The 14647-nt window shown below is 31.0% G+C and overlaps 1 long non-coding RNA gene across 1 annotated transcript in view; it reads right to left on the bottom strand.

Moving 5' to 3' along the window:
* The window catches only part of LOC129970154 (uncharacterized), an 89919-nt gene that overhangs the window by 869 nt on the left and 74403 nt on the right, over window positions 1-14647 (bottom strand). The window lies entirely within an intron of this gene.

Raw genomic sequence — 14647 nt, 5'->3', positions numbered from 1 at the left:
AATGTTAATTACTTACACAACTTCTGTTTTAATTATAATTGATATCCTATGGCAAAGTTATTTTCCTGTGAAGTTTAATTCCTTTCACAACTACGATAAATGCTTTCAAATCAATAAGCCTAAATATAATTCATCATATAGCAATGCAATGGATACACAATTTTTAATCGCATTATTACGGTAAACCGACAGCTAGCGAGTTCATAGAATAAAGTAGATTTGTGAAAATTCTATCAGATCAAGTTGTTTGCTCATAGTGAATAAAATTATTTTAAATAGAAACAATCACCGAGTCCTTTCGGTTTCGAGCTACCACATACAGCACATAATTATTCTTCGGTGATAAGTACACAATAAAAAATATATTTAAAATTTTAAAAAATGAAATAAATATTTACGGAAGTTAAAATGATTTTCCCCAAAACGACAGAAGCCAATTATAGTACAAAAACCTTAGCGCAAGGCTTTCAAAAAATTAGCTAGAATTTTTATTTAATTCTTTCTCCAATTTTAATAATTTAAGAAACATTTAGCATATTTAATTATACTTTTATATATATTTAAATATGTTTATTTCCTCAACTGTAGAAATAAGATGCATTTCTTTCCTGTTCGCGTGCATTATAGTTGCTACAATTAATAAAAAAAAAAATATACAAAAGATGAATTGAACTTCGAGCACTATCGAGCTACCACTATTCGAACTAGAAGAAGGAACCTTTAAATAGAAATTAATAAATAATATTCTTTCATTCCAAACATGAACTGTATTTTTTATAGAGAATACAATGCGATCTTTTAAAATATACAGCTTAATTTTTAACACAATCTATTTTTAAAAATCTTGAAAAATTGATTACTTTTAAAATTTGATATTGTATTTTCATCAATATTTGTGAGATAAAACTATAAAGGAGAGAAAATAAAAGATTTCCAAGCAGATTTTATGAATTTATTCATCGGCATTTATTTTATTAAACTGCGATTGAGATTCGAAGAAATATCTCCAACATTCAGATATTATAGATAAAAAAAATGCCCATTAAAATAGAATTCAAAATTTTGTTACACATTTTACAAACTAAATTTATTCAAAACACTTCAAAATAAGAGTGATATTTTCTATTTTACTTAACGTTAGATTGAATATTAAAGATATAGATATGTATTAATGATATAGATATGAAATGTGTATCTTCAATAGAATAAAAACTTTTCTTCTAAATATTTATGCCATAATACTTAATTTAAGCACTAGCCATAGCTCAGAAGGTAATAAAACCTATGCAAGAAATGCATTCCCCAGTTCGTTCCAACTTTTAATCCAATTTTATTGAAGATTGTGGAAACATTTGACCTGTAATAACACTTGAATACAGCATCGCATTCCTTACCACACTGTAACAATAAAAGTGCGAATTTATTATAATTCTTAAATGAAATTTGACAAATTAACCCTTTGCATTTGGAAAAGTAACTACATGCATAAATATATATCTAATGTTTACCTTTGCGAAAAATAAACACAATTGTTTTGATAGAATATCCACGAAAAATTAATTCTACATCATTTTACTACTCTTGAATATTCAAGCAATCAAAAGTGAAAAATATCTATAGCAGGTAAAAGTTTCCGTACGGAAGACAAAAATAAAAATAAATTAGCATTATTTCTAAACTTTGTTTTTTATCTTTGTAAATTACTTATATATGGTAAATATTAAGAGGGAGTTTCATAATAAATTTATATTTTTACAAAACGCAGCAAGTTTTTCTGTGTGCAAGTTTTAAGATAACTGATGAAGTAACATGGAAAAAAAGTTTCCGCACGCAATATAATAATTCTTCCTGACGTATTCTATAACTGGCTAGCAGTAAATATTCGAAATTTGATGGTTTCTCAGAGTGAAGAATACGACATAGCAACAGTTGTTTAATTCCAATTTGTAGAAGATCGTCTTAAAATGGAAGTTCAGAAATCTATTCGAGAGTTAGTGATTCGGTTATTAAAAGATGGATTATTTATGAAAAAATTAGTGAAATCATTAACAAACCAAAATCTACATTGCAGTATATTATTAAAAAAAATACCGTGAGCTGTAAACATTTAAAGATAGAGATCGATCTGGAAAGACCTGTGTAGTTAAATTGCTTGCATAATAGAAATATGTGCAAGGGGCAATATAATCCCACCGATTAATGCAACTGATTTAATTATTGATTACAATATCAAAGTCGCACCTCAAATGGTGAGAAATGTCATTAAAAAAGGATTGTAATGGGCATGCGGCCAGTAAGAAGCCTGTTATAAGTCCCTGCAACAGAAAAGTGTCTCGAATTTACAAAGAAGCATATAAGTAAGCCTCTTATTTTTGGGAACCTGTAATTTTAAAAATGAATCAAAATTCCATATCCGTAGGTCAGATGGTCGAGTTATGGTCCGGAGGAATCAAAGCAATATATGTTAATTAGGAATTTATGTGGAACTGTTAAGCATGGTGATGGCGGGAACATGGTATGGGGGTGTATGAGTGCTGCTGGTGTCAGACATTTGTTTTCTAGTGATAAATATGGATAGATACATATATCTTGACATTTTAAAACAAAATGTTTTCACCGTTGCAGAAAATTGTCCTTTGGAACTAACTTTACTTTACAGCAGGACAACGATCCTGAGCACACCTCTAAGATATGTCAACAGTAATGTCTCGCATAATATTAAACAACAGCTTCATAGCTCTCCCTAGTCTCAAGATTTAAGGCCTATAGAACATTTATGGGAAAAAATCAGTCATGAACTAAAAGAATATGACACAAAGAACAAGGTTGAACTCAAAGCCATTCAAGACATTTGGAACAGTATTTCTCCAGACACAACAACAACAAAAAACTTGTGGAGGTGAAGTCACAACGTTTGAGAGAATGATAAAGCTCAAAGGAAGGCCTACCGATTATTAAATGCAAGTTGGTCAGCACGAAAAAGACCTTAAATGTACTATGCAAATACCGTACGGAAACTTTTTTTGTTCCTTATTAGTGGCATTTTCTGATTCTTTCAATTTACGTATTTAATTTTCTCCGTAGTTTTTCCTTTATAAAATTCATAAATGATAAATAAAATTGTGTTAAACCAATTTTCAAATTTTCATTTTCATAACAAAATACTTAGTGTCAAAAATTAAACTTTCATTAATAGTCATAACTGCGTACGGAAACATTTTTAACCTCTGTATATATGAAACGTCAAAATGATGCAACGGTTTGATTTGTGCCAGAGAAGAGCCATCAGATTGCAAAGGTTCAAAAAGCCTTAATCTATAAAAAATTAAATACAAATTATTTCACGTTTAATCTTTTGCCTCACAAGTATAACTATATTTGTTAATCACTCTGATACATAGGAAAATTTAAGTCTAGTTTACATACATTTCAAATAGAAAAAAGACGAACGTAGTTTGTCATCCCATGTTAAACATTCCAGTTTGAAGCGACAGGTGGAATACACATAAAAACGAATTTTGCCCAAAAATATCTTTTTAAAAATATTTTCTCGTATTCATAATTACAAAAATACAGAACACTAGACACTTAAAAATATGCTTTCATGAAAAGTGATTTTGCAAATAGTGAAAAGTGATTTTACAAAAAATATTGCTTAGTCCTAGCATCAAACATATTCTCAAAAAGAAATAAAAAAGATACTGAATTCAAATAATTTTAGATTTCAGTTTCATATAGCCCTACAATAATTACAAGACTGAAAATAGTGTTTCACTGCTGGATTTTGAATCAGAAATAGTCATATTACTTTTAACCCTCTGACTGCGTAATTTTTTTAAAATTACTATTTATTACTATTGCAAATAAGTTTAAATAATTTAAGTTTTAAATAAAGGGAATTGATACTTTATCTTTAAGATTACAGACCGTGTAACATAAACACTCTAAACTTCCAAAAGCACGGGACGCAATTGAAAATGGACTGACTGTCAATCCTCTGGAATCACGGGATAAGCAACTGGAGGGTTAAAATCAGATTTTGAAACATGGCATTTAATTATTGGTAGTTATAGGCAAGGTAAAAAGGTTTTGTAAAAAAAATAATAATAAAAGGAAACAACTTTTAAAGTTAGCAATTAAGATTACAAAAATAGATATTTTTTCTTTCGATAAAAGGCCGTTTTTGGGAGAACTATGGTGTAAAATTAAAACATTTACACAAAGATACAAAACTGCAGTAGCCAAAAACAAAGAAGAATGGGACTGTTCCTTTCTTATCCACGTGCTCTGTAATCTAATATATTAATCTCCCTTTATAAAATTACTGACCTTCGGTAACACCGCGATTCGCACGAGCATCTAGATTCTTATTTTCAGCAACTAGATTTTCTGCTTCATAGTACAGTAAAGAAAAACATCGGACATCTTTTTTTCTAACCGATTAAAATCCAGATTCTACCAAAGACAATTTTAGTCACAAGATCACATACCAAATTTCATTTAATTATAAACCTCTGCTATAGGGAGTCGTCCCATTTACCTGCATGTGAATGTACTGATTGATTGACGGTCAAAGCTTTGACAGATTTTGTTCAAATTTTGATACTAATTTATGCTTCAGATACAAATTCTGCATATTAAAATTTATCTATCGCTTTGTGTTTAGTTATTTTGTTCACCTGCATTAGGACAGTATAGATACATTAACGTCCAGTTTTAAAGCAATACCAGGACTATTTTGGAACGGACCTCGTCATTTTGAACCTCGGTCAGAAGACGACACCTGAGATGAAGACAGAAATTACGACGACACCTACCCTCTCCAAACTTCTCCACCACTCCCTTGGGAGAACGTTTGGTTCTGACGGATTTAACGTGCGCCAGACCCACTTACACGATGGTTCTTCGGTGGAATCGGCCTGAAACCTTCCGGTTCCGAAGCCGTGACATTACCACCTTTGCATTCAGAGAGACAACCAGCCAGAATTTCTGCGTCGATTTGGAGCAAAGTTCGGTAGAATTTTTTAAAAATTCGTATTAAGATCACACATAAAATTTAAACCATTAAAAACGCTTTTGTGTTATCGTGTTCAGTGACCGGCAAGCAGAGAGACGCCAGGTAGACGTCATTCCAACGTTGGAGGGAGGGGTGAGGGGAAGGAAATCTCATGTTCGATTTTCTTTGCATATATCATATACGAGAACGTAAAAATGGAACAGCTGTATACTGGAGTATTTACTATCGCTTCTTTACAAAAACTAGGATTATTTTTAAATTAATAAGTTGTTTAATTAAGTGGATTAACATAAAAAGTATTTCGAAATTTTCTATTATGCTCAACAATTTATTTCGTACAATCGAGCAACATGAAATAAGAAAATAAGAATAAGAAAAAAATATGATATTATAATTCTTCACGTTTTGCTACTATTGCTCGCTTCTAATTGGGCAAACAAGCAAGCTTATTTTGTATTAATTTCATGATTGAAAATTAGTTAGAAATCTACAAATTTGGTTTAAAGATCTCACACCGCATTTAAGTACATTATAAATGGAATAAGAATTTTAATCGACTTGTATCTTTTCTATACTTACGTTTTGACAATTTTTGCTAAGATCCATATTTTGATTTACAAATATACTTTCAACTACGTAGTTTTCAACTTATAAAAGCAACTTTAAAACCTTTTGATTCTTATTATTTAATTCAAATTTCTTAATTTTAGAAGTCATTGCATTATTGAACGCAAAAGTAAATACTCTATTGAATTGTTAAAAATTCGAACATTAAAATTTATTACTTCATATTTCGACCAACCCGATTCCGAAAGAGGAATTTATAGAATTAAATATGTCAGTCTGATTCAAAAATGGAAACTAGCATATGGCTTTCACAGACATTACAGATCACTTAAATTTCGATCAAATCGGTCAAAATTAAATGCAATTGTGAAAGTGCAATTATCCTGTAAGTGCAATTATCCTGCAAGTATCCTGTAAGGATTTACAGGACAAAATTCTTAGCACCGAATTTAGGAAATATAAGACATTGTATTAGAGAGAGAGAGAAAGAAAATTTATTGAAGTAAAAGTAGTCATTTTACTTGAAAAATTTTTTAATTTTCAATATACAGTCAAAAGGTAAATGGTAATTTGTAATACTTTAATGACTTGTATGACATATGATTGCAATGGTAAATTCATTAAACGCTTTACTTTAAATTACTTACACGCTTACTGAAGAATTTAGTTTTTCGATGGGCGAACCCCACGTGTCAGGTATGTTTACTACAGCCGCAATCTTTAGATGTTTTATTACCAGTTTTTTTTATAGTTTCTTATAATTACATATTTAGCTTTAGACGAAATTCCTATCAAAGAAAAATCAGTCCCAGAAATAAAAGAAAAGTCCTAGATGGCCATAGCATCACCCGTCAAAATATTTATCAAAATTTTCAAGTCACCGAAAATATCTATACAAATAATTTATCAGAATAAACCAGGAGAATGCGTAAGATGGAATTAAGATATCTGAACTACAGGAAATAAAAGACGAAATCGTACTGTCTGACGCCCCAAGAAGAAACACCTGTATAAATTATTAAAAGCTTTCGTTCAAACCATTATAAGGATGAAAAAAGAATGAAGAGATTACAATTCTTTAAAATACCTGGAATTTATGGGCTTAGCTATTACAGAACAGAAATGCTATTATTTAATTTTTATTTCTTTGAGAAATTAAAGAAACATGTATGATTATTTCAATATCTGCAATATCACAACTTCTGTAACAAAGGTACAAATCGAAACCTACAGAACTTCAATTATAACTGCAATGTGTTTTAAAAGTGCCAGTTTTTACCATAATAATTGGCATTGCAAATGCAATTCCCGCTGCATCAAATTCAATAGCAGGCATTCCACCATTCATTGACAAATTCAAGAAAAACAACAGAAAAGCATTTGTAAAAAGAAAAGCCAGTTAGTTTCGTGGTGGGTATAAACGCACTTATCATTCCCCTAGAAAATACACTTCCTCCTTGATAAACAAGAAAATTTGAGAGAATTTTGCTATTTTCCATATCAAAATATCACAAAACAAAAGACCAAGGTTGGAAATCAAACAGAAAGCTAAAAACTCGTAACCAGACGAAAAGAGTTTACTGGATATCAAATATAATAAAAAAATATTTGGAAGTATTTAAAGAAATGCAATCATAATGAAAAACAAATAAAGAAAAACTGATCGATACTCTGATTACGTAATTTTTTAAAATCAATATTTAGATGCGTTGTTCGCAAATAAGTTAAAAAATTTTTCAAACAAAGTGACTTGATACTATATATTACGCGATAATAATATGACATAATAAAAATCGAATCGTAAAAAGACACACTAAACGGGATGCAACAACAACAATGGACTGATTGCTAACCCGCGGAAATATCGGGATAAGCAGCTGGAGGGTTAATTCACTAATGGAATAGTTCTTATAACTTTATACCTATCGTTAACTACTAGACCTGCTACGACTGGCCTCTCGGAAGCAATAGGAAATCCCCGAAAACTTACAATTTCAGAAAAATTATTTTCGTCTCCCTCTTCTATTCCTGAAGATGAAGCTCTCTTACCCCTCCTGCTTCATCAGAGCCTGTAATTCAGTTAACGATCCAGTTCATTTCTCCCACCACAAGTATAGCAAAAGCCCATGCCATCTGGAAGTGCAAAGCTTCCCACAATCAGCCCTCACAAGAGATACTTTTTCCGCAAGTAGATACTCTTTAAACGTCATCTAAGTGTAAAAAGATGAGCTGAAATTAACGTAAATTATCTACCCGCAGTTACCATTGCACTCTTACAAAACGTAGGTTCAGAACTGCTTCTTAATGAGTCTTCGTAATTGCTCTCCTGCAAATCAGTGTTTTCAGAAATATTGTTTTCAGAATATATTTTCAGAATATATTTTGATATTTATGCACAATGTAATCTTGAAATCAAGCAATTTACTTCTGATTTTTCCTACACATTACAGGGCATTGAATTATTCCCCAATATATATTAATATAACTATGAAAATATGTGTTAAATCAGATCATTGTTACGTAAGCATATTGCTCCGCCTCTCACTTATAACGCCCTCAAGCGGTATATGTGAAAAACAATTAGATTTCTAAATTGATAGATGTAGCAGCAACGCCGAAAGGCAAAGCTCAAAGGAACTCCCGAAAGAGGAGAAACAAAATCTTTAAAATTCTAAAAAGGTCCGTCATTGTTGAACCTCTCCATTCTGGCCCTAGCGAGACGGATTAGCGAAAATATGGATAAAAATAAAGCTGAAACAGCCAAAGAGTTAAATAGCATACGTGGAAGAATAAAAGCCTAATTAACAAGTATTAAGAGGTTTGTTAAAAGTAGTTCAACGGTTGAAGAAGAAAAATTTATATTCAGCTGCCAGAAATAAATGAATTAGAAATTTATTCAAGGATTATTTAGAAATCAACGAAGAAGAAACACTAATCCAGAAGTGCGATCAAGAATTGTTGGATATCAAAGAAGAAAGAAACGAAATAGTGGTAAATTTGAAATGCTTATTCTCTCATTATAAAGTTAAGGAAAATGTAATGCATAATAAAAATGATCAAAATTCAAATTTGAAAGCTTATATCGATCATATTGAATTAAAATCGAAACTTCCGGAAATTCCCTTACCACTATTTTACGGAAAAAAAAAATGGAAGAATTCAATAATTTCAAAAATCAATTCATGTGTCTAATAAACGATAATACCGAATTAACGAATGATTAAAAGTTATTTTATTTAAAAGATGCCCTCCGAGGTGAAGCTAAATTTATAGAAACAAGTGACGATGCATTTGAGTCACTATTTGCTGGTCTCAAAGAACGCTTTGAAAATAAGCGAGCAATTGTAGCATATTTTGAATGTGAATATCAACAACTAGAAAAATTAAATTTTGAGTCTGCAAAAGGCTTACAAAATATCAGATACAATAAACAAAAGTCAGAGCTTTAAAAAGTTTGAATATAGAATGCAATAACTTAAATGCTCTATTAGTAAATATAACATTAGAAAGACTTGACAAGAAATGTCCATACAATCAAAACAAATACCTTCATTGAAGGAGCTCTTGCAATTTTTAGAATCAAGAGCGAAAGTACTCGATCAATTAGGGTAAACCCCTACAAATAACAAATTCCACATAGAATTTCAAGGCGCAATATAAATAAGCCAAAAAACTTTTTCCTTAATTTGAATTAACTAAGTAATGTAAAACCATGTATTTTATGTAAAATTGAACATCTTTTGCAAAGATGACCTGAATTTTTAAAATTGAGTGCTTCTAAAAGAATTGAACTTTTAGAAAAATATAACATTTGTAAGAACTGTTTGAAATTGCATAAGCCACCCTGCAAATCCACATTCATCTGCCGAAGCTGTCGAAAATCGGGCCATAATTCTTTGATCCATTTCGATACCAAACCCAGAAGTACGCTCCTTCCAGGCGGCGAGGAGCAACTTAATGTAAGCAATGAAACATCTGGCTCGTCAAGGTCGCCACAAAAAACAAACAAATTTACCCCAATCATCCCTCATAACAGGTGGTTTTAATTAGAAATATCACTGAGCATTTCATGCATTAACCCACTGTTATGTCATGGTATGTAAGAGCGCCACCTATAACAAATATGATCTTGGACATTGAAATGCTGTAATCCGTTGGGAGCAGTTGCACAAAATAAAGCCTTAATAACTATAACATCATCCGTATTTTCTTCTACTATACATCCGATAACACGCCCGCATTTTTAAAAAACTGTAGTGCCGTTAAAGATGTTATCAACCCCCCTCCCCTCCCCCAATAAGAATTATAAACCTTGGGCAAGACCGTCAAGATTACGAGAACTCAAGACTTCTATTTTTAGAATCCCATAAGCGTTTTGCACTTAACAGCGCACAGAAAAAAAAATCGGTTATGCCATTTTTCCATCTGATCAAAAAAGAAATTAACAATTTTAAGTAGCAAAATGACATAATCAAATTCATTTATCTCAGTTTTGCATTTGGATTGTCGCGGTTACATGTATGCGATTATACAGACTGACAGATGGCCATCTGCTTGAAGAATTTGCTTCAGAATCCGATATTAATCTGCACTACAAGGTGAGTCATCTATCAAATTATAACTCATTTCGTTTAGTTACCACGTTCATTTCTAATTGGACAAAAAAAGCAAGGTTTCCCTTTATGAATTTCATTATTCAAAATGATAGAAACCTACAAATTAGGTTTAAATATACCGAATTTTAAGTACATTATACAATTTTTGGTAAGATTCATATTTTTAATTAACAAATATTACTTTCAACTACGTAGTTTGCTGATAAAAGCAAGTCTGAAAGCTTTTAATATTCATTATTTGATTAAATTTTCTTAATTTTGAAGTCAATCCCTTATATTAAATGCAAAAGTAAATATACTATTGCATTGCTAGAAATTCAAACCTCAAAATTGATTGCTTTATATTTCAAAACAATCCAATTTCGAAATAGGCATTTATAGAATTAAATATGTCAATCTGTTTCAAAGATGAGAACTGGCATTCACAGAAACTGGTGTTTCACAGGAATTGCAGACCAACCAAAATTTCGATCCAATCGATCTAAATTAAATGCATTTTGAAGGTTTACTTATCTTCATTATAGGACAAAGGGCCATGCTAAGGAAATCTAAGCGCCATACTAAGGAAACATAAGAGACTGTATATGAAATAGATAAATGAAATTTACTAAAACAAGTCATTTTACTAGGAAATATATTTCCAATATAAAGTCAAGAGGTAAATGATAATTTGGAAAACTTTAATGTCTTGTGTGATTTCTTGTGATTGCACAGGTAATTTCATTTTCACGATTTATTGAATTTATTTTTCGATGGGCGTGCCCTAAGTGTCATGTTTACTAAAGCCGCAATCTTCAGGGGATTTTTTTTATTACTAGTTTTATTTTTTTTTTATTTATTTTTTTACAGTTTATATATTTAGCTTTAGATGAAATTCCTATCAAAGAAAACTCAGTCTCAGAAATAAACTTAATGTCTCAGACGACCATAACATCACGAACCAAAATATTTTTCGGAATCTTCAGGTCACCGAATATATTTATACAAATGATTCATCAGAATAAAACATGAAAACGCATAAGATAGTATTAAGATGACTGAAAAACAGGAAATAAAGAAAAGACGAATTCATACTGTCTGGTACCCCAGAAGAAACATCGCTGACAATTACTAAATTCTTTCTTTCAAACTATTGTAAAGATGAAATGAGAATGAAGGGATTACAATTATTTAAAATACTAAGAACTTTTTCGACTTAGAAATTATTGACAAGAATGCTATTATACAATCCTTGGAAAATTAAAAGAAAATGTACGATTATCCCAATATCAAAACTTCAGTATCAAAAGCACTAATCGAAACCTACAGAATTCCAACTATAGTTAGAACGTGTTTTAACCGTATCAGGTTTTACCATACCAATTAGTATTGCAAATGCAATTCGCGTTGTATAAAATTCAAGGCAGACATTCTATCACCGACAAATTAAGGAAAAACACCTGAACATTAGCAAAGAGAAAGGCCATCTGGTTTTGTGAGATAAACGCTCATAACAATCCACTAAATAGCATACAACCTTCCTGATAAGAAAATAGAAGAGAATTTTATTCATTTTCCATATCAAAAAGTAACAGACCACATTTAGAATTTAAACTGGGTAAGCTAAACAACTCATATTCAGACGAAAATAGCTTAGTTGATGTCAAAAGATATTTAAAAAAAACTAATTGGAGGTATTTAAAGAAATCCATACCCCACCCCCCAAATGGATTCTCAGGTCTCAAAAGCAATCACAATTTAACAAATAATGAGAATAAAAAAATCGGATTAATGCATTAATGAAAGAGTTCTCATAACTTCACACCTATCGTTAATTACTAGACCCGTTGTGATTAGCAGTTCAGAAACAATGAAAAATTCCTGGAAACTTCCAAAATTTCAGAAAAATTACTTTCAATTCAATCGTACATTCCTGAAGATTAAGCTCTCACAGTGACTGAGTATTCACCTTTCCACTTACCCCTCCAGTTTCATCAGAGCCTGCAGTTCAGTTGAAGATTCACAGGTATAGTAAAAGTCCATGCTAACCACGAATTACATAGTTTTTAACAGTCGGCTCCTTGACAGAAGATACCCTATCTCGAAGCTGGTGCTCCTTAAACTCTGAATGAAAAAAGAAGCCAAGATGACCTGAAAGTAATGCAATCTATCCCCCTACTCTTAAAAAACGCAGGTTCCGAGTTGTTTCTTAAACGAGTATTTGTAATTGCACTGCACAAATAGCGTTTTCAGAAATATGCTTATATTATATGTAAATATTAAAATATCTTTTCATCAGGCATCGTTTAATTTATTGGAATTTTTCATTCATAAACATATTAAATTGAAAATATTTGCTAAAAAGACCACAAGCGCCACAATATCTTGCGACAGCACCGGCTAAATTACCTAGGACTGGAAGTTATCCGCTTAAGTATTGTTGCATTTTATTCCAAAAAATTATCTTTGGTTTCACGAAAAACGGCAAAAGATATAGAAACTATTAAGAATAAAAGGCATCGTGCCAGATTGGCATTAATTCACAACATATATCATTGGATTAGTCTGAATCTGTGGGAAAAATGTGAGCAGAATTCACAGATTAGAAAATGAGTAGTCTGGTTTTGATTCAACATTTGCATATAGACACGAGTCGAGTTCAGAAAAGAAAATTTGTCTGATTGTAGGATTAGATTCTTAAAATCTATAGAAATTTGTTGCTTATTTTAATATGCAAGCATTAATGAGTACTATGAATGGCGATAATACCGCCAATTGCAGTTTTGAGTAGTTTAGAATAAATATTAAATCATTCAATAGCAAATAAAATCACTAGTTAGACTTCAAAACTATATGCTTCAATGATTCAAGAAAATGAAACTGTTTTTAATATTCAAAAATTCAATTATATTTCTTGCCTTTTAACTAATGAAACAATTATATTAAAACATATTCTGAATTTCTGATAAAAAAACAAAAACAATTCCTTTAAGATAAGAAAGCTATCACAGTCCTTAGTTAAAACTACCATTGGTAAACCGGATATTATTCAATTTATTGCATCCAATTTCCGTATCATTGACGATGAGAGGTGAAATAATGCAGGTTTTAAATCCCTTAACAAAAAGCCACCAACAGATAACCTCAGTTAATTTATATTTTATTATAAAATTTCAACTCTGAAATCCATCGCTCAAAGCCTTTGCCAATTGCCGATAAAAAGTTTACTTCATTTGAAGAAAAAAAAAATCTGGAAATCCTCAATAAAAAAGGCTTTTATCTTTAAGCTTGTGGCAGTAACCGTATTGCAAATACAAAATTTCTAAATCTGCTAAATTCATTCTTACACATTTGTCCAGTGGAGAGCAGCTGTAAAATCCATAAAGTTCCATCTCATGCGCGATAATCGTGAAATATATTTGATTTTTGAGAAATTCATCATCTTCACCATAGAAACAGAATCTTGTACCAAGCCTATATTTTTCATTGCTTTGAGTGACAACTCCAATAACTTTGTCTCACCTCTGCTAACGTCCTTATCGGATAGGTTCTTATCAGTCCTCTCAATGATTATATTCATTTCAATGTTTCGAGTTCTTGCTGGCAAGACTTACTGAAAAAGGTTTCATGATTTCAGGGAATCCAGGAATGCCTTGCCTATATATCATTCGTGCAATCGCGGAAAAAGTGTACAATGTAGACGTAAAAAATTCAACTGAATAACGCTGCGGTTATCAAAGATATTGCTTAGAATTAAAAAACGAGCAGGCAAAGTTATTGAGTCTAATCCTAAAGATTATGGATTAATTTACGTAATAACAATTTGGATGGCTAAGACTGATTGTGAAACTAATCCATCTCCCCCTTCAATAATCCAATTCTTGAGAAGATAAATTTTATACAGAGATGTTCCGCATTTCTAAGTTTATTCATTTAGAAAGTGATGTCACTAGCTTACTCACAATTCTTTTTGGTTTATTTAGATTTCTTCCCATATGACTATCGCAAGTTATCTCTCATCTCACTTCTGCCAGACAAGTTATATTTTGCTCATAAACGAGTCTTTGTATCCGTACTCCCACGAGAAGTAATTTTCAGACATTTATACATATTATATGCAAATACTAAAATATAATCTTTAAATAGTTCATCGTTTTATTTTTTGGATTTTCCCACAACTAACGGCTTCTAAAAGATTCCAGACATGGTGAAGTTGTGATCCGATTTAACAAATATTTTCAATTACTATAACAACGCGAAAAAATAAACAATATGTGCTTATAAGAATGATGTAAAAATTCTGCTTATTATTACGTAAATAATAAGCAGAATTTACTGATTTACCATATATTAAAGTATAAAATTCAAAGCTTCAATATCCATATCAAGTTTAGTTGCAAAAATTGGAACTGAAAATATTATGGCAATATTTTATTTAATAGGGCAGTTTACGGAAATTTTAAAGATT

The sequence above is a fragment of the Argiope bruennichi genome, chromosome 1 (assembly GCF_947563725.1).
Source record: "Argiope bruennichi chromosome 1, qqArgBrue1.1, whole genome shotgun sequence".
NCBI classification, from domain to species: Eukaryota; Metazoa; Arthropoda; class Arachnida; order Araneae; family Araneidae; genus Argiope; species Argiope bruennichi.
This window is presented reverse-complemented; position numbering and strand designations above follow the sequence as displayed.